Source organism: Lepisma saccharinum, chromosome 19, assembly GCF_977018435.1.
Source record: "Lepisma saccharinum chromosome 19, izLepSacc3.1, whole genome shotgun sequence".
In the NCBI taxonomy this organism is placed as follows: Eukaryota; Metazoa; Arthropoda; class Insecta; order Zygentoma; family Lepismatidae; genus Lepisma; species Lepisma saccharinum.
This window is the reverse complement of record NC_139247.1, coordinates 22,307,199-22,327,525: the sequence shown is the minus strand read 5'-3', so window position 1 is coordinate 22,327,525 and position 20,327 is coordinate 22,307,199.

Genomic DNA, 20,327 nt, shown 5'->3' with positions numbered 1-20,327 from the left:
TAACCAGCAAACAGCCCTGTTTTTTAGTTGTTGTGTTTTTGTATGTTTGTTTTTTGTAAAAGTTCAGGATGTCTATACATGTTTTGGCAACAGTTAAAACTCTTGTGCACGAAATAAGCCTAACACAAATCTTAAGACATTTAATCACACATGACGGGCTGGAATACAAGAAGTTGGGTATTCTGTTAAAGAGAGGCTTTAAAAGTTGTTTTTTTTCTTCTTGACAAAACGAAGTTGTATCAGTTTATATGTGTCTACAATTGCTTTCATGCCTTTGAAACGATTGTCCACTTGTGAGCAAATTGTGTTTATAATCGAGTAAAATATTGATAGGGTGAAACAGCTGTCCCGTTTGCTAGTCTTTGGACATAGCTCGTCAGGTGTTTTTTTTATTCCTTGTCAGAAACTTTACACGAAATCCTCCTACTTGGTACATATATTCATCATTTCAACAAATAATTCAAATGATCACAGATGTTCAGTTATTTCTAGAAATTTCCGTACAATATGATATACAGCCATATCAAGAGAATCTGCTTGTAATGACTTGGAAGTGATATTCATCTGATTCAAGACTTTACATTGAACAGACAATAATAAAATGAAACTGAAAGATTCAATTTTTCCCTTAATACTAATAGCATGCGTGAAAGATATGGATCTACTTTTCGGGTTTCGAACCAGGGATTCCTAGCGTCGTAGCTCGATGTGCTAGACACTCCGCCACGGGGTGGGGTGTTTATTTCTTTATGAGTGGCACAGTAAATTGTTGGATGTGACCCATGGAAAGGTTTGGCCGTAACACGTTGTGCAGAGGATTCTCAGAAGCGGACAATTTACGAATTCCATGCAGCACAGGTGTCGTCAGTTACACTGAAGTTCGGTTCGGTTGTCGGTGATAAATACTCTGGGAGTAGCCAACCTGCAAACATCGCAATATCATTCACTGAGGGCCCGACCCTGTGGCCGAGTGGTTAGCACATCGCGCTGCGACGCCAAGGGTCCCGGGTTCGAATCCCGGTCGGGCTTGGTTGTTTGTGAATGTCCATTCATCAATTTCATCATTTCATCACTCATCCCCATCTTCGCAAATTAGCCAAGAGGCACAAAACGCGCAGTAAAATAAACTAAATCAATCAATCAATCAAATCATTCACTGAGGATCTTCCAGAATGGCATCTGTACTTCTGGCATTTGTTTACTATCTTGGAAGAGGTAAAGTTTTCATCCAAAAGTGGTACAGTGTAGCCTTTTCAGAATCTATTCAATTTTAGCTGCATTATATTTTGCACAACGCAACCAATCTGCTAGCAGCTACCTCAAGCACTGGTGTTTATGTGGCGTAAGTTTCAGAAGTCTGTGTTGCGATTGTAGCGTAATGTTACGTTTCAAAGGTACAAAGGTGGAAGTGAATTACCAATTGTAAAGCAGTATCGAAAATGGAAAGCATGCAAAAGACATACGTTGTATTAAAATTTTTACTCTAAAATTCTTAATTTTTCATAAAAAATATGATTTATACAAAATAGACCAGTAATTGTAATAAACATGTATCCATATTGTGCTGTTCCACGGAACCATCAAAACATTCCACTCCCCGAGAAAAAAATAGAAAACGAAAACTACGAAAGATTAGGGAGAAGTTTTCCTTTACAGATCATTGACCTGTTTATGAATATAAGAAAAAGAAAGTTACAAATGGAATAATATCGTCTTGTAATTATTAATGACATTCCTATAATATACAGGTTTGTGACTGACAGTTAACAAGAAACCAGAAAAGAACACAATGCTATAGTACGAAAAACGATAAGCACATTTTTCCAGTGTCTAGTCACTTAACGTTAATTCAAATAGTGACTTGTTATTACAAGTAAAGTGTTCCACGTCCACCGGCAACCTTTGTGTAATGTTTCTTCGTGAACAGAAGACAGGGACGTAGCTAGGTTGATCAGTTTGGGGGAGGGGCAAACGTAAAATTTTTCTATTGAAGTTTTATAAATTAACAAGCTATTTATACACCATATATGCCTATACTCTATACATATATTATATATATATATATATATATATATATATATATATATATATGCGTGTGTTTATATATATCTAGTCTTGTAAAGAAAAGGAGCAAAAGCCTCCTCTGTGGCGCATGGTAACATCGACGCCTTGTAATCTAGGGGTTCCTGGTTCGATACCCGGTGGATATTCATAGTGGTTCGGATCCCACTTTACACTGTAGAACCAGTCCCGATGAGCATTACTGTGTATAAAGTGAACTTAAAACACCAACTCAATCAACCAATAAATAGGGAAAGGAACATCATCATCTTCTGTAGCCACCAATAGTCTACGGATATTCTCTCGCGAAATCCACAGCCATTAACCGGGAAACTAAATGCAGAATGAACTCATTAGCTTAACCTTTTGAGTCCCAAGCCCATTTTCACATGTAACCCCTTTGGTGCCCAAGCCGATTTTGAGCAAAATGCAGAGTTTCAATTAAATGAGTGTAGATCGGAGACTAATTGCGCTAGAGAGATGAGTGATATACCGTTGAACGCGGAATGAACCAGATATTCAGACTATATAAAATTTATGCAAATTTGGCGTATATATGGAGGGAGAAAGGGGGGAAAACCCCTGAAAATACTTTTTTTTAAAAGATGGGGTTTCGGCCCTTCCCGCTCCCCCGAAAAAAAGGATATGAAAAGTTCAAAATGCACATAAAAATTATCGCTGGCATGTAAGGAACACAAAAATATTTGCATTATTATCATATGACCAATGTAACTTGAGTTGTACATCCCAAAAGGAATCGTCGGCACGCCACTGATTCAAGCTTCAAAATGCAGCGGTACCTTGAAATGACTTTAGCTCAGAGACTATTTGCCCTGGAGATATGAACTATATACCGTTGTACGCAGAATGAATCACAGATTGAGACGATATATAGTTCATGCACCTTTGGCGTATATATGGAGGGGGAAAGGAGGGAAATCCTCTGAAAATACTTTCTTTTAAAAAAATGAGGTTTCGCCCTCCCCGCCCCCCCCCCGAAAAAAAAAGGATATGAAAAGTTCAAAATGCACATAGAAATTATCGCTGGCATGTAAGGAACACAATATTTGCATCATTGTTGCATAAATGCGCTGAAAACGAATTTCTTGTAATATTGCATTTTACCATTTACAAGATGTTTAATCCTATTAATGAAGTAAATTGCATTACTACTACACACTTTTAAATCATATACTTGTAAGATTTACGAATCCGTTCCTTGGGTATGTGCTTTCTTGTATTAGTTCCAAAATTTCTGTGTTGTTCCAACATCATGAGGACAATTTGGGAAGTACTTAAAAGCGATATGGAAGCAAATTCTGCTCTCGAAACTATGGGACTCGATGAGATGACCACGCGCATCCGAATGAAAGAACTCTTCGCAGGCCTTTTTCCTTAATATTAATTTTATTGACTAATTGTAAGTTTTTCTCGGCGTTGTCGATGACGCAGTGGTAGCGTCGCTGCCTTGTATTCAAGGGGTCCAGGGTTCGATACCCGGTATTGGGGAACATAGTGGTTTCTATCCCCGATTAACCTTACTGTGCATACAGTGGACTTAAAAAAAAAGAACTCGCTAATTGGAAAATTTTAGAAGAACTAAACATGGCTTTTTATGCATCGTACAACTTTGCTTCTTTTCACCCAACTTTTACAGTTTTTTTCTCCTAAGAATTCCACTCAGTATAACACGTCACGAAACCAGAGGTCGAAGGTTCGGACATTGGACAGGTGTGGTTGTATCACGTCTGTCCCATCGCCATTCCTTCGGCTCATCATTCATTCTCATCGTCGCATTTAACCCAAGAGGTAGAAAAGAGGCGTAATATAGAAATATATAAATTATTGATTTGCTTTATTTTACTTCGCCTTTCTCACACTTTTTGGCTAATCGTGAAGATGAAGATGACAATGATTGATGTGAAATTGATGAGAGGACCACATAAAGATCACACACACCCAGTTCGGGATTCGAACCTGTGGCTCCTGGCATCGTACATCACCTTTTCAACTATTGCGCATCAAATAGAAACAGAAAATGGTTGATAAGTTTTTTGCTTTTCCATAACTCATGATTATATTATAAGTATATTTCTCTGTATGACTAGGTATTAATTACATTTGTATGACTAGTATAGCTTACCACCTAAGCAGCAGCAGCTTCCGCTTTTCCAGGTGGAGGTTAAATGAAGAAAAATCACAGAAAGTCAGAAAGATATACAAATTTTGTAACATAATAATTATCGAGGATGCAGACGGCTGTAAAAGCAATTACTACATACCTAGTCTCCTTCCTTAATTGAAACGTGATTAATTATTCATTATACATGAAATCAACCACCCTGGGAGTCGAACCCAGGATCTTTTGTAGTAGTCAGACTCTCTTTTAGAATGCCAATATGTTGCATATCTGGCAGCTTCTCATTCGACATTTTACTCGTGATGTAGGAAAACGAGATCACAAACACTTCGTGATGCTATCTTCACGCGTTTACAGAAGTTAACCACCGCTCGGACCACAAATCCTACTTCAAACTACCTGACAGTTATCAACTGCCACCAAATCAACAGATGGACTGACCCCTTCGATGTTTCCCCGAATTTTCAGAAAGTGGAGTTTCCCTTCTTTGCAGGCCAGGTCATTAGCAGGACGTTTGAATGTATGTCAGAAGAACCGTAATGTCATGCATTCCAGAAACGAAAAAGGGACAAGCAATAGAATTCTGTTGTTGGAATTTGAAATGCATGGGGATATATTTTCTGAAACATAAAATAATTAACCCAGATGGTTCTAGTACCCCGTAGATAAATCTTCCTATTTGTGTCGTTCTTTCGGCGCACATGGTGCCAATGCAGGGCAAGATGAAGAGAAAGTATGGGTTTTGGGGGGATCCTGGATCTCGTGTGCAGCAGGGAGTAAAAGTGCATTTTCAATAGGTCTCAGACTTCCCTGACCGAAGCGGACCAAAAAAAACATTAACTGCTTCCCCTCCCAATACATCTGCTTGTCTTCAAAAAGCGAGCAATAGGGGAATAAGAAAGACATGCCTTGCTTGGGTTCGTGCTACTGAAAATTGAAGAAGTGTTTGAAACTGCAAGCAAAATTTACTAAAGAATTATATTGCAAAATTTGTCATCAAAGTAAAATTTCCAGCAAATACAGAACAGTTTCCCGGGGTCACGTGGGCGTTTGCCGGCGCCAGTGGCCCCGCGTGCCCCCTCTCCTAAGGACGTCCTTGGGAGAAGAGACGAACTCTTCACAAAATGTTTTTATTGTATCCAAGGATGGAGAATTTTAATTCAACAGAGAATTGGACGTTATACGAGTGCAACTGTTTACTGTTGAATATCATCAATTAGTAGATTATTCTGCGGTTGCCATGAGTGGTAATTATTGTCAGGAGAGAGTGCATCGGAAATTCATATCGTGATTGCTCGTGTGTGTCATTCAAAACTTTGCGTAGGCTTCAACCAATATTGCTGAAGATTTGACAACTTTCTACGTTTCTACGTTGCCGGAAAATTTGAGTTTTGCACCTTAACGTCCACAACGATTATTTGTTAAGTTAGTTAAGTTAGATTTCCCAAAATGATAATTCCTATTAATAATCATTGATTTCCGGATGGAGTTTGTTTCCTTGTTTCAAGCAACAAATGAAACATCTGTAACTGGAATTTTGATTCTTTTATTTGCATCAATAGAATCAACAGAATGAATAATTGTTAAGTTTTACATCACGCCTTGGATCTTGATTTCCATAAGGTCGACACCATTAGTAAACGATGAACGCTTAACAACACCTTGAACTCCCAGTATTACCCATACACCATAACTGTGAGTAAAACTTCTGGAATTATTTCCATAGCGTCAGATTTTTTAACGCACATTTTCGCACACATTAAGGCCTTTTTGAACTAAAATGTACTAACTACAACATCTTTAGAAAAGCAATTACATCACCTACTTAATCAAGGCTAAAAGCTATTATAGTTTGTCCAATAGATGAGAAATTTGATGGATTAATATATCAATAACTTCTGCCTCATCTGAACGATCAAATAAATTATCATATGCTAAATGCTTATGAATAGCAAGGGCTTCCATACTACTGGTGTAAGTGTAGATGTTCCCAGTAGTGTAATTGATGCTACAACCAGCGCAACAAATGATGAGCCCCCCTCAAGCAGATTTGGCCACACTTAAAACAAGCTCAACATGCCCATATGAGCTTTTTGCTCAAGTGTGGAACCCCGTCTAATCCAAGATTTTTGTAAAAATGCCCTCGGGAATTTCCCGAAGCTACAGTGTACAAATGATGAGCCCCCTCAGATTGATTTGCCCATACTTACAAAAGTTGCATCAGCCAGATTGTTGTCCATAAATTTGTTAAAAATAAGCTCTTCATGATATTGTTTTGGATACACTTGAAATTAAGCCAAAAATACTTATATGCTCTTGCTCCACAACATATAGATCAATACATTAGAACAATGGCATTCTGTTTCATGTTCTTTCTAATCTTTTCATCAGTTCCATGTCCCGGCCAGCAATAAATCATGCATGCCTGGGAGATTATATCTGCTGGCATGCGACACATGAGCTGGAAACAAAAGTTCAGAATTGCCTCACCGCAAATTTCAGATCAAGCACCAAGATAGGGCTCTTTGTGCCTGGCGGAAAATAAAACTGGCAGCAAAACAACTCTTTGTGCCCAACTCCCTTTATTTCGAATTAGCTGGCAGGAAAAATACACATGCCGTGCCCAAACAGATAAAAATTGTAGCAAAGTCCAAACAATATACATGCCTTCGTGCCTAAACAGATAAAACTTGTAACAAAATTCCTCCCTATATTTCAAATGAGCTAGCAGGAAAATATACATACCGTGCCCAAACAGATAAAAATTGTGGCAAAGTCCAGACCAACTGGCAGGAAAATTACTATGTGTTTGAATCGGACTTCTAGAATTGCTCTGTGACTCTCTCATTTCTTACATCATAAACATATGATTTTTCACCTATGAGAATAACACTACATATGGTGTCATCGGGGAGTGCATCGTGGAATTCACAGATAATTTTAATGTTTGTCCTGTCATTAACCACAACTTGTTTTCTTTTTGAAGTGTTGATTACAAACATGGGTCTCTGTGCTTTGAATTCATCTGGTGTGTAATACATGTCAGTATTGCCAGTAGTGACCCTTTTGTATGCTGTAAATGCTTCATATAATTTAAGGAAATCATCCTTGGAAATGTCTAAATTATAATTTTCTCTAGGAAATACCTCATTTCTGCCATTTTTAATATATATGTTCTTGATGTTGCAGTTATCAAATCTACTTGAATTTTTTTCCTGATTATTGTGTCTTCCAGTCTGAAACAATACCACCACAAAATCCGGCATGTCATATTGTATACTGGAGAATGAATTTGTAGCATCAAACTCATAAAAAGTACCAGCGGCAGGCTTCTGTACACATTGATATGTATAAAATTGTAAAGGAATTTGTGGATTTTTTATTATATCTGCTTTGTAGTTAAGAGCATAACTGGCTTCATATTCAACAACTGGGATTCTTAGCTCCATAGTCTGAATAATGCATTTGCCTTCATCAGGTAGAGTATTGGGCAGAGCTTCCCCTGTAGAGTTTAATGTGCTGTACCTCACCAAAGCATTATTATCATTGGCAGCTCTTCTAAATGTGATTCTTAAACCACCCTTCCACATAATATCTTTATAAACTGAAAAGAATCCTGGCAACAGGCGCATAGGGAACAGCACTGTGTGGCTCTTAGATATAATTTTATCACCAGCCTCAAATCCACCTATTTTGTAGTAAGAAGCCTCGGTTTTGGATAATTTTAGTGTGGCCAAAGCTGTGGAGGTAATGCCGGGATAATCCACTCTGTTTATAACAACACCATGCTTTCTGATCTCAATTTCAGAGAACAGATGCGCCACAAAATTATCCACCAATCTTATATTTGAATTTAAAGATAATCTGTTCCATCGAGCTTTACAACATCAAATTTGATGTATAGATCTGCTCTGTGGGGGTGTATAAAGCCATCCCCTACATCAAGATCAACCTCAATCTCTGTGTTGGGTTGATTTAAATTTGCAAATGTCCTCCTGTTTGCGGGGAATGATTGTAGCTCATAACTCTCAATATTTTCCATTTTTTTGGTATGTATTTTTATTTAAATATTAATCTCTATGATTGCAGTTGTTGTGGCTCCAGCAAAATCAACTAATTCTTCTTTTTCATTAGTGACCATCAATTCAATATTATCTATTCTATTATGGCACACAGGAAAATATAATGTTGGGGATGGAGTGTAGATGATTGGCTCCATAAATTCAGAATTAGGTTTAAATGTTGCAATGATGCCAGTTTGTTTGTGAGTGCCTATGCCATTTGATTTGGTGATCATACCCTCAGCCACATTACAGTGAATATTTAGAGTCTCTATGGCTAAGAATTTAGGTATATTAATAGCAGTGTGTTTGATGGCCGCTTCAAGTTTTGTGTTGTTCTCAAAGCCTAACAGCTCTCCTATAGTATCCAGATCCACTGTTTCTGTAGCAGATACAATCTCTACTCTGTGAGTGACAGAATTTTGAGTTAATACTATACCTCTGGGTAATTGAGCATTTAGAGTGGACAGATTATACTGCCCTGGAGTGATGACAATTTTTTGATCCCCTACTGCAATTTTGTTGTTGTGGTGAGTAATATTAGGGATCAAGTACATGCCATAAAATGCTCTGAGAGCTATTGTTTTGGGATACACTATATCATCATGCAATTTGAGTTTCAATATTGAATTTTGGCTGGTGAGATGGAATACCCCCATGATGTTTTAAATACCACAAGGCTTTTTGAAAATTTTCAATTCATTGTTTATTTATTTGCGACATATATCTAAGAACAGATAAACACAAATGTCCACAATTAACATCTTTGAAATTTTGAACACGGGCATTATTGTAATAAAGATTAGCTGATTTTAGATATTTTACTAAATTTTCAGGTGGAACACCTCCAAATGAATCAAACACAAATGCCTCATCTTTTAAATATTTAAGATAACAGATCCAGTGAGTGCCCTGATTCTTGTACTTATCCAAATTAACAATGCCACACTCTTTGTTGAGTGGTTGCTCTGGCAAAGAATCAGACATGTACACACCTCTAAAATTTTTGATGCCCAGTGGCTTGATTAAAGCTTCAATATCTTGGTTTGTAAGCGGCTCTTGTTTTTTTAAAACTTATTCATGGCTCTCTTAACACCATTGCCTTGTTTCTCCATGGCCAGGTTATGGCGCCTTATTTCATCTAATTCTGCCCTATTTTTCTTGGCATCTATTACTGTTTTTGCTATGGCAGCTGATCCCCCAGCCAAGCTCCCAACAGCCCCAAGTGCTGCTAAGATGGCCGGGATAGTAAATATGAAACCCCCCACATGTGATTTTTTTCTAGATTTTTGTAATTTTTTTAATTGGGGGGTACTAAGCAACAATTTCATACCATGGCCCTTGGCAATACAAGAATTTTTTTCTTGCGCTGCTTTTTGGTTAAAAGACTGTCAATAGTTTTAAGAGATTTAAGACCTGCATAAGGTATTTGATACATAACACCCTTGGCCTTCATTGTAGGTTTATTATATACATATTCACAGCCCCCACCCCAGTTTTTGTTTGGTGTTCATAGCTATGGTGGTTCCCAATGCTGCTATTTTTTCACTCAAAGAAGCATCTTTGCTTACAAATCTACCAAATGCAGCCACTTCTAATTTCTTGTCTGCAACATGTCTCTTGTCAAGATCAGAATGTGTGTTGTATGTTATGTCATGGTCTCTACAAGCAGCATCTAGGGGATTAACACCAGGATCACCTCTGTTTAATCTATGATCCAGTTTTGTGCCTGGACCACAATACTGATAGCCTGGAATGTGTAGTTCAAATGGCAGCTTGTTTATAATGTCATTAACCAACCCCCGGCCCTCAGAAATATTCCAAAATTTAGGTGGTAGAGTATTAATAATTTTTATAAGATATCCAATCCCCTTAGTGTCATTCACTATAAAATTAGACAATTTTGTGCTTATCATGTCCATAATTCCAACCTTTTCATTGTAAAAATTGTGGTTGCCAGCATTTTCCTCCCCAGCTATCACCAATAACCTATCTACAAGTTTCCTGACATCATCAACTCACACAAATTCTTTAGGCAGGGTGTTGTATTGTTTGATTCCACTGCCTGTCTTAATTTGTGACCATATGTGCTTGATTAAATTGTTGTATTTTGCTCCACTGCTAGACTTGACTCTATTTTGTGTGGGATCATTGTTCTGGTATAGAGCATCTGATTTTATTAATATTTCTTTGTAATGTTCATAATCTTGATCTGTATAGCTGCCAGGCCTTTTCCTAGTCATCAGTTCCCACAATCCAGGTGTTCCGAGATATTTAACAAAAGCACCTTTTTCTCCAAGATGAGATTCTGAATATACAATTATATCATCTCCCATAAATGTTACTCTGAAATTGCCAATTCTATGTATGATGCTACCATCACGCTCTGTGTCAGCATATAAGCCAAAGACCTCATCTTTGTTGTCTTTAGGTGTGCTTAAATATTTTTGAGCAAGAAGACCCAATTCAATAGGATCCAGAGTAGCTTCAATTCTTCGAGGAGCAATAGGACTAGGTGTATGAATACTGGAAAGTGGGGTGATTGGATAATCTAATATGTTCCTTGCAGCTACAGGTACAAGCTCTGTGATCAAATTTTGATTTTGCTCTGTAACAGTTTTGATATTTTTACCTAATTCACTAATAGCATCAATTATAGGCTGTTCTGTTTGTTGGTGTTGTTCATAAATTCCTCGGTTCTGTGATTTCCATCCCTTAAAACTTTTTACAAGATAATCTCTTAATTTAAGATCATCAATGATTGGCCTTTTCATGGTTATTTATATATGTTTCAATGTCTAGAAAATTGTTGATTTTATTTCTGTATTTGCCACTATTGGGTTTTCTTGTCATATCAATTGTGACAAACCCATAACTGTCTTGGTTCCAGCACCCACTGCAAAACTTGGAAAAATTATTGTAGCTCAAATCCCCACCTACATATCCATCATGTATGTGTTTGAGGTTGGTATGATCTTGATGAAACACACATATAAAATTGTTGTTGTCTCGGATCAGCTGCTTCGGAATTTTAGAAAAAGTCTGTGCCAGGTAGAAACAATCAATGTATTTGTGTCGGCCCTGTGTAAAGAAATTTCTAACCTTGTTTTGATTATCCAGTATAATGTCATCAAACACAACAACAGAATTATCGAGACATTCATGGAGTGGCTTAACATCTGATTCAAAAGTGGCAATATCCAATCCATCATATAGCTTCATCAGCTGCTGATATTTTAATTGTTCCAAGTTCTTAGAGAAGATATACAAGTGCCTGTTTTTCCAGTCTAACCAGTTGGGTGCCAATAAAAAAATATCAATCATTAGTGTAGTTTTACCACAAGCCGATGGCCCAACAATAAGACATCTAATATTTTCAGGCAGCAACTTGCCATTTCTCTTAATCTGCTGTTCAGGTTCTGGCAGCCTTTTTATAACATCCCAGGTGCTCAAATTATCACTTTGTCTGCATCGATCCAGCTGTGTTCTTGAAGTCCTAGCCATTTGACAAATAACTTGTTGCCTTTTCTGCGGATGATTTTTTCTATGAGATATGTGTCAGGCTGTTTAGTTTTGCTGAGTTCTTCTTCATAGAATCTGCCTTTGAGAATTTCTCCTCGGTGGTCTTTTATTATATATGTGTTAAGGGTCCCAGTAGTGGTATTTATGATAGGGACAGTGCCGGAAAGTATGAACCCCCCTCAAGCAGATTTGTTCACACTTAAAACTTGCTCAACATGCCCATATGAGTTTTTTGCTCTAGTGTGGAACTCCGTCTAATCCAAGATTTTTGTAAAAAAAGCCCTCGGGAATTTCTCGGAAAGTATGACCCCCTCAGATTGATGAGGCTACACTTATAAAAGGCACTTCTGAGAGATTGTTGTCCATAAATTTGTTAAAAATATGCCCCTCTTGTGGCCACACTTAAAACTAGGCCACCCACACCCACATACACACATACACATATTTATTTCTGGTTTAAGTTCAATTGGATACCAGCTTCAATTTGTTTATCTAATATTAAAACAATGTAATTCTTCTAGAATTGCTCCGTGACTCTCTCATTTCTTACATCATAAACATATGATTTTTCCCCTATGAGAATAACATTACATATGGTGTCATCAGGTAATGCCTCATGGAATTCACAGATATAATTTTAATGTTTGTCCTGTCATTCACCACAACCTGTTTTCTTTTTGAAGTGTTGATTACAAACATGGGTCTCTGTGCTTTGAATTCATCTGGTGTGTAATACATGTCAGTATTGCCAATTGTAGAAAATTTGCCTGTTTTAGAGATATTCCATATATTTGATAAGCAACAACAACAGGGCCATCTATGTGCAAATGTCTGAACTCGGTGAACACTTGGGAACAAGTCAATTTTTTTCATTATGTCAATATTTTTAACTCTTTTTGCTAGTAATAGGGAATGGTAGCAAGCATTAGACAAAGTACTTTGGAGCCGAATATGCCTTTCTTAGACGTCGTATATTACTAAAATATCTTTAATTCACATATTTCTCATACCGCTGTATCTTGTTCTATTAGGCTTTTTCAATAAAATTGCCTCTTCAAGAAAATTGCACAACAGCAAAAGAGGTGCCAATAGGGCAAGCATACAATGATATGGGGATATGTGAATTGTTGGTTTCTTCGATTCAGATAAATGGATTGAATTGAAACTGGGATATTTTGCATATACAAAATCTGATATTTGTTACATCCAGCTTGTTTGTTGTAATCTATTCATATTCTGTCCAAGTTGTTATATAAAATCAATATACATGGCATTAGGTCAGTGCCTTCTGGGACATGCATGTCTATACAGGTATTTGTGCTAGGTCAGTGCCTCTGAAGGCCGCTCGGCCAGTTCCTCTGCCCGGATCAATACTCGGGGCAGTTTTTCAGATTCTCGCACCGAGGAACTGTGGTATGGATTGCATGTACGCTCAGCAGAAAAACGGGATGTACGCTCAGAAGAAAATACTTCAGCAAAAAATATTAGAGAAGAGCTCATGTTTCTGAATGCACCCCCAACCCACCCCATACCTACCTACCCACATCCATACATATTTACTTCCCGGTCCACTTCTATTGCATCATGTTGTGCAATATTAATTGATTAAATGGTTATGACATAATGTGATGATGTGGTGTTTTCTGATTGGTTTAAATAAGCAGTGTTTCTATTGGCTCTGTAAAACTATAAAAGCCAGGGCACAGTGCAGATTCTTCACCATTGCTGGATCGGCAGTGGAACCCACAAGTGGGGGGCAGAACCTGAACAGGCTCCACCAAAGTATAGGAGACTTGAAGCATATAATTTGGCGGAATAACCCAAGTAAGGTCATAGAGACAATATACACTGATGCAATAAAAGCCAATTTTTGGCAGGGGGGCCAAAGTGGTTCCTAAATACAAAACTCAAGAACTAATTGACATAGAGCTATGCAGTTTTTTTGTCTGCACTGAACCCAGCTGCTATTTTTATCCAGCATAGAGTTTTGATTTGAACCCCAAGAAATTGTATATAAATATCAAAGCCAAAAATATTAACACACACATACACACATACACACATACACACACATACAAAGCACAGTGCTGAACCCAACTGATATTTTTTATTCAGTATAAAGTTTTGAATTGAAACCCAGGAAATTGTATATAATAAACAACAACAAAAATGCCAAATCAAAAACATTGTAATCAATGCAATAAGAATATATCCAGCCCCAATTGGGCCAAGCACCAAAAGATTTGTAACCCAGACAAATACAGAACTCCCACAAAAATTTGCCCCAAATGCAATAGAAAATACAGCATGCAATACTTCACATATACACATAAAGATACTTGCTCTGCACAATCATCAACACAACCATCTACATCTGGTCTGAAAAGAAGGCATGAAGCACCTCTTAATGCCAGAGCAACAAAGCAGCCACGCTATGAACCTATCCACAGCAGTTTTAATGCCCAACTTAGGGATTATCGGTTTGTATCAGAGCCAAGATGTGGTATTGAGAATTTCTTGAACAGTATAAATTCTGATCTGCAGGCAATTCTCAATGCACAAAATGGCTCTTATAAGCTCTCCCTTAAATTGTATACACAATATAAGAAACCAAACGGCACAAAATTTATACAGCCCCACATAACAGAAACTGTACCGGTATATTCAAATGCAAATTCGGACAGAATAATAAGCAGATTGATGGATCAACTGAACATTAAACACTCTGAATTTGCAGCAAAAGAGTCAGGATGGACCCTATGCGGCTCTCCACACAAGTTATATGTTAATATTTCTGAATTCAGCCCATTACAAGGTTCTACATATCTGCCATTACCTGCCAATATCAAAAACAAAAGAGCCGTGGTTAATATAAAAAATAATGACGCGAAATGCTTTTTGTGGTGTATTTTAGCTGCTCTGTATCCAGTTTCAAGGAATCCTGAGAGAATAACTTATTACAAACAACATGAACATTTTTTGACGATGCAATGGAGGGTTTAGAATATCCAATGTCTGTCCAGAATATTGATAAATTTGAAAAAAAGGCCAGGCATATCAATGGCAAACAATTATCTATTAATGTATTTATTTGTTCCACTGGCAATTGCCCGATAGCACCTCTCAGAATCAGTATACTTGACGATGAATCTGCTATTCCAATTGATTTGCTCTTAATTGAAGGGGATAGCACATATCATTATACTCTGATACATAATCTTGAAGCTATAGTCAGAACACAACTAGACAAATCTAATAGAATATTTAAGTTGTGCAGAAGATGTTTGAGTGTATTTGATGGTCAAAAAATGGTAAAAGGGGTTCGGGAAGAGAATGCAGAAATTGCAAAAAACAAGCTAATTGAGCATCTGAAATACTGTGGCAATCATAAACCTGTTCATATGGTGATGCCCAATCCAAGTGAAAATTGCAAATTCAAAAAGTTTGAAGCCTTGTTGGAACACCCAGTACATATTGTCTGTGATTTTGAATCGAACCTCAAACCTCTTGCATTCTGCAATCCAGATCCCGAAGAATCATCAATTACACCATACCAGCGACATGAACCTTCCAGCTTTTGTTATGTGGTTGTACAGGATGGTGTTGTTATTAAAGAATATTCATACATGGGACCAAATGCCATCAAAATATTTAAAGATAGAATAGAAAATGAGTGCCGTGACATAGCATCTAATTTCTTATTAAAATCAAAGCCTATGTTGCCTTTAACAGAGAAACAGATTGAAGATTTCAACAAAGCAGAAAAATGCCCGGTATGTGATTGTGAATTTTCAGATACAAATATCAAGGTTCATCACCATTCTCATACAGATGGTAAATTGTTAATGGCCATGTGTAATAGCTGCAATATTCAGATCAAGAGACCAAAATTTATCCCCATATTTTGCCATGGAGCATCCAATTATGATTTCCATCATCTGATCAGATACGAGGGTTTTGACAAACAGAATTTAAATATTTTAGCAGAAAATGATGAGAAATATATATCTATTAGCAAGATAATTAAAGTTGATGGTGTTCCTATTCACATAAGATTTCTTGATTCTCACAGATTTTTATCTGCTAGCCTAGCTACACTGGCCACTCAATTATCTGATGATCAATTCAAAATCACACGTGCCATGTTTCCAAATCAGGACCTGAAATTAATTAGGCGGAAGGGTGTATATCCATATGACTATGTTACAGATTTTTCTAAATTTGATGAGTGTTCCCTGCCACCACAAGAAGAGTTTTACAGCAGAATCAGAGGATCTGGAATCACTGATGATGATTATCACCATGCCAAGTTGATGTGGAACAATTTAAAATGCTAGATATTTGGTGATTATCACATGGCATATTTGAAACTTGATGTGACCCTCTCAGCTGATATAATGCAGGCATTCAGAAAATCTTCTATGCAAAATTATAGACTGGATCCAATATATTTTTACAGTGCCCCGGGCCTAGCATGGGCCGCAATGTTTTTGAACACTAACATGCAATTGGATCTGATCCACGATCAAGATAAGTATCTGTTTATGGAGAAATGTATAAGAGGGGGGATGGTGCAATGTTCCCAGAGATATGCCAGAGCAAATAACAAATATATGCCTGATTATGATCCAGCACGGCCATCAAATTTTATACTGTATGTAGATGCAAACAGCCTCTATGGTCATGCCATGATGGATAAACTGCCATATGCAGGGCTTGAGTGGGTTGAAGATTTCAATATTGAAGATCTTAAGGATTTTGATGACAGTGACTATGGCCTCTTCTTAGAGGCTGATCTGATAATTCCTGATCATTTGCACAATAAATTTTCTGATCTGCCCCCAATTTCCGAGGTTCAGTGTTCACCTGGCTCTAAACAGAAGAAGCTCATGATGACTCTGGAGCCAAAACAAGGCTATGTCATATATTACAAAAACCTCCAGTTCCTGAAGAAACATGGTGTTCAAGTGACCAAAATTGGAAAAGTTTTGAGGTTCAGGCACTCAAGATGGTTGAAACCATACATTGATACAAACACGGAGCTTCGAACATCTGCAAAGAGCCAATTTGATAAGGGCTTGTTTAAATTGATGGTTAATTCTGTGTATGGCAAAACTATTGAAAATGTCAGAAAACATACCGATGTTAAAATAATTACTGACCCCAGCCTGAGCAAAAAATTGGTTGCAAAGCCTAATTTCAATTACAGAAGAATTTATGATGAGCACATGGCACTTTTCAACATGAAAAAAACAAAGATTAAGTTTGATAAACCTATTTATGTAGGGGCTGTGATATTGGAATCGTCCAAATTACATATGTTAACATTGTATTATGATGTGTTGAAACCTTTTTATGGTGATCGTGTAAAACTGATGTACATGGATACGGATAGTTTTGTTCTTGATATTCAAACAGAAGATGTTTATCAAGATATGTCACAGCCTGAATTGTTTCAATACTTTGATACCAGTGAACATACAATAATTCAACCCCACAACAAAAAAGTGCCTGGCAAGTTAAAAGATGAGACACTTGGTGATGTTATTGTGAAATTTGCTGGGTTAAGTGCCAAGGTGTATAGTTTTAAAACATGTAGTGGTGTTGCTGCCAAAATGGCCAAGGGCATTGGCAGAGTAACTGTTGAAAAAGACCTCCAATTTGAAGATTATGAAAATTGCCTCAAATCCCAGAGTTCAATCAGAACATCAGAAAATAGAATTCAGAGTGAGGATCACTTGCTGACTAGCAATATTGTAAGAAAAGTGGCTCTGGACCCACATGATGATAAGAGATGCATTTTATCATGTGGCATACATACTTTACCATGGGGGCATTGTGATTTGAAAAATGGCAATCAATGCCCAATTACAGAGCATGATTTGAAATAAATAAACATGCCTATGAACTTATTTGGGTTCAAAAAACAGGCTATTATGGACCTACCAACACCACAACCCTCTCCTGATATGCTGTCTAAGCTGAGTGGCTTGTTAATTATTCATCTGAACAGCATACTTACAGATGTTGATGATGAAACAGGTAAAACATTGTACATATTTAACAATAATTTAAATCATTACCAATTACCTGTAGGTGGTCAATTGCAATTTATTACAACCCTTGAGGGTGATGTCAAGATTTCAGTGGGGAGAAATATTTATAGAATTAAGCACTCAAACATGATTTCTGGCACTGTATATACTGTTTCTGCTGGTGACTGCTTATATATTGAGGTCCCTGGGTCATATGACAAGCTTATACCCTTTTTTATAGAATTAAGAATCAGATACTCTATAATAAATAACCACTAAAACAAAAATGCCTAATGATATATTTGGCCATACAAGACATGAAGATCACAGTGATGAGATTCTGATGCTTGATGTCAGAGTCAAGAAATTAAGAAGTGATTTACAAGCTTTACAGACCACACTGAATGCCAGTCTTCAATTAGAAATTACAAATTTGCAATCACAATGCATGGACCCTCTTCTTAAAATTGATTCTGAACTCAAATTGTTGCTTCAAAAATATACTGATCTGGCCACATTAGATAATTTTCAAAGTTTGGAAGAAGCTGTTGCAGCTCTTCAAGCCAAATTTAAGACCCAGGTCACCAACTCTGAGCAATTGAAACAGCAATTGGAAGAGCAGATTAATAATGTCCAGACACAGCTCCAAACAATTGTCAAAAGCATAAAATCACAAGAAGATTTTGATCTAGTGATTTCCACTCTAAAAGAACAGATTCAGTCACTCCAGATACCTAATCTGGATCCTCTGCACAATGCCATAGCCGAGGTTAAAGAAAAAATTGAGACACTTGAAAATTTTATGAACAATTTGCCATCTTCTGATGCTTTGAATGCAATAACTCGGAGTGTAGCAAATATTAAGCTGCAACTTGAAACATATGAAGATTTTGGAAAAATTCAAAGTTCCATAACCCATCTTGAAGGTACAATAGCAGCAGTGCAAAGTGATTTGGCAAATGTACTAGAATCCAGATTGCCTGGTATTGTAGATACACTTGTCAGTGTCCAGCAACAGATCACAAAGCTTGAAAACCTCAACACTGAATCTGAGCTATCTCATTTTCATCACTTGATCGATGATATCCAAACAAAGCTTGAAATTTTACAACAATCAACACCCACTCAGGCAGATATAGCCCTGCTCCAAAATGCTATGCAAAATGTGGCTGATGCTTCTGAATTAAACAATGTGAAATTGGCACTTGAATTTTTGCAAAATACAGTATCAAATCTACCCACATCACAGGAACTTAAAAATATTAAGAGGGCAGTGAATAGGATATTGAAATCAGAAGATATCAAGTATATCCAGACAGAGATCAAACAACTCACTCAGACAGTGGCCACTCTACCAACCAATCAACATATTAATGAACTGCATGCCCTGTTTGAGGAAATCAGAAGACAGGTCCATGATCTTACTGCTCAAAATTCAAAATTGGCAGTTGTTGAAAATTTGCAACAAATTGTAGCTAATATCAAGCAACAGCTAGGGACCATGGAATCCAATCAAGCAAATGCTCTGTCTGTTTTTGCCACCCAGCTTCAAGAGATTGTGCAACAATACAAGAAACTTGTTGTGGACATAAAGATCAAGCCAGGCCATGATGATGTTGTTAGGACCATCAATGAGCACCTTGAATCTGTAACAAGCAGATTGCTCACAGCAGAAAAAGAAATAACAGGCATAATCGAGAATCCAAAACATACAGTAATTCTTGAATTGTACAGCATTCCCAACAAAGAATATGATTCACCATTTACACCAGGTGGCAAAATATATATGCTGTCCCCTGCACAATTTTATTACCAGTTTTTTGTTGGGGGCACATTGAGACCAATCAAGATCAAATATTGGCTTCAACCACAGGCACACCACTACCCTACCTTATCAATAACAAATGCTGACAACAAACCGAAAATCACCAGTGTAGAGTTAGAGGATTTTACAGATCCCAATACATTAGAAACAGCCTATACTGAAGATGATGGCACTTTGGAATTTAAAATACAAATAGGGGACAAATTATATTTAGAAAATCCTGCAGTATCAGCTGCTGAACACCCCATAGTTGCAATATTCTTGTTTACATATTATGTCTAGACAAATTATTGTTGATGAATTACACAGACAGGCCCGACATAATTTTAAGAGACTCCCAGTAGTCACAAAGGGCATAGATGATTTATGGCAGAGCGACTTGATTGAAATGGCAAGTGGGCAGTTGAAAAACTTAGACAAAATCAACAAGGGCTACAAGTATCTACTCACTGTAATAGACACATTTTCAAAATTTGCCTGGGCTGTGCCACTCAAATCCAAGACTGGAAAATGTGTTACAGAAGCCTTCAGGACAATCATCAATCAGAGTGGAAGATCCCCGCGCTATTTGCAAACAGATAATGGCAAAGAATTTTATAATTCAGTGTTCCAACAATTTATTAAAAGCCAGTCAATAAAACATTACTCGAGTTACAGTGATCTCAAAGCCTCAATTGTAGAGA